The sequence below is a fragment of the Lipotes vexillifer genome, unplaced genomic scaffold, assembly GCF_000442215.2.
Source record: "Lipotes vexillifer unplaced genomic scaffold, Lipotes_vexillifer_v1.1 scaffold231, whole genome shotgun sequence".
NCBI lineage: Eukaryota > Metazoa > Chordata > Mammalia > Artiodactyla > Lipotidae > Lipotes > Lipotes vexillifer.
The window spans coordinates 2,766,522-2,768,955 of NW_006791822.1; positions in this window are offsets into that span (position 1 = coordinate 2,766,522).

Here is a 2,434-nt window from a genome sequence, read left to right on the forward strand (position 1 = left end):
CAGAACCCAGCAAGAAAAAGAATTTCTCAGTTCTACAATCACAAGAAATTGAATTCTCCCAACAGCCTGAGTGATCTTAGCTGAGGATCCTTCTCCAGTTGAGCCTCAGATGTGACTGAAGCTCTGGCTGATACCCCAACTGCCTTGTGAGACACCTCTGAGCAGAGGATCCAGCTTAACCAGCCCAGACTCCTAATTCACAGAAACAGCGGTAACGAACGTGTGTTGCTTTAAGCCACTAATGTTGTGGTAATATCATTGCATAGCAATAAATAATGAAGAGCTCCTCAGTCTTTGTCTTTCTTGACCTTGAAATCTTTGAAGCATACAGGCCAGTTATTTTGTAGAATTTCTCAATCTAGGTGTGTTTTATGTAAATCCCTCAATCTCATCCTCATGATTAGATTCATGATTTTGGCAGTAATGACACAGAAGTAACGTTGTGTCCTTCTCAGGATATTCTATTAAAAGGTGTACACTGTTGGTTTGTCCCAGTATAAGTTGATAATAAATCGAATCACTTGGTTAGAGAGGCATCCACAAGGTCTCTTTGTTGTAAAGATACTATTTTCCCACAGTAAGTAATAAGAAACCTGTGAGGAGATACTTTCATTTTATTTTATTTTACTTATTTTTTATTTTTTATTGGAGTGTAATTGATTTACAATGTTGTGTTAGTTTCTGCTGTACAGCAAAGTGAATCAGTTATACGCATACATATATCCACTCTTTTTAAGATTCTTTTCCCATATAGGTCATTACTGAGTATTAAGCAGAGTTCCCTGTGCTATACAATAGGTCCTTATTAGTTATCTATTTTATATATAGTAGTGTGTATATGTCAATCCCAATCTCCCAGTTTATCCCTCCCTGCCTTACCCCTGGTAACCATAAGTTTGTTTTATACATCTGTGACTCTATTTCTGTTTTATAGATAAGTTCATTTGTACTGTTTTTTTTAGATTCCACATATAAGTGATATCATATGATATTTGTCTTTCTCTAGAAGTCTGACTTACTTCACTCAGTATGACAATCTCTAGGTCCATCCATGTTGCTGCAAATGACATTATTTTGTTCTTTTTTGTGGCTGAGTTATATTCCATTGTATATACGTACCACATCTTTATCCATTCCTCTGTTGTTGGGCATTTAGGTTGCTTCCATGTCCTGGCTATTGTAAATAGTGCTGCATTGAACACTGGAGTGCATGTATATTTTCAAATTATGGTTTTCTCCAGATATATGCCCAGGAGTGGGATTGCTGGATCATATGGTAGCTCTGTTTTTAGTTTTTTTAGTAACCTCCATACTGTTCTCCATAATGGTTGTACCAATTTACATCCCCACCAACAGTGTAGGAGGGTTCCCTTTTCTCCACACCCTCTCCAGCATTTGTGTGTAGACTTTTTGATGATGGCCATTCTGACTGGTGTGAAGTGATACCTCATTGTAGTTTTGATTTGCATTTCTCTAATGATTAGTGACGTTGAGCATCTTTTCATGTGTTTGTTAGCCATCTGAATGTCTTCTTTGGAGAAATGTCTATTTAGGTCTTCTGCCCATTTTTGGATTGGGTTGTTTGTTTTTGTGATATTGAGCTGCATGAGCTGTTTGTATAATTTGGAGATCAATCCCTTGTCAGTCACTTCGTTTGCAAATATGTTCTCCCCGTCTGTGGGCTTTTTGTTTTGTTTATGGTTTCCTTTGCTGTTCAAAAGCTTTTAAGTTTAATTAGGTCCCAGTTGTTTATTTTTGTTTTCATTTTCATTAGTCTAGAAGGTGGATCAAAAAATATCTTGCTGCAATTTATGTCAAAGAGTGTTCTGCCTATGTTTTTCTCTAAGGGTTTTATAGTATCTGGTCTTATATTTAGATCTTTAATCCACTTTGAGTTTATTTTTGTGTATGGTGTTAGGGAGTGTTCTGATTACATTCTTTTACATGTAGCTGTCCAGTTTTCCCAGCACCACTTATTGAAGAGACTGTCTTTTCTCCATTGTATATTCTTGCCTCCTTTATCAAAAATGAGGTGACCATGGGTACGTGGGTTTATCTCTGGGCTTTCTATCCTGTTCCACTGATCTATATTTCTGTTTTTGTGCCAGTACCATACTGTTTTGATCACTGCAGCTTTGTAGTATAGTCTGAAGTCAGGGAGTCTGATTCCTTCAGCTCCATTTTTCTTTCTCAAGATTGCTTTGGCTGTTTGGGGTCTTTTGTATTTCCATACAAATTGTAAAAATTTTTGTTCTAATTCCGTGAAAAATGCTATTGGTAATTTGATAGGGATTGCATTGAATCTATAGATTGCTCTGGGTAGTATAGTCATTTTGACAATATCGATTCTTATGTGAGGAGATACTTTAAGCTATGTAGATATCCCACCCATCATCACAGTCTTTTTTTTTTTTTTTTTTTTTTTTTTTTTTTG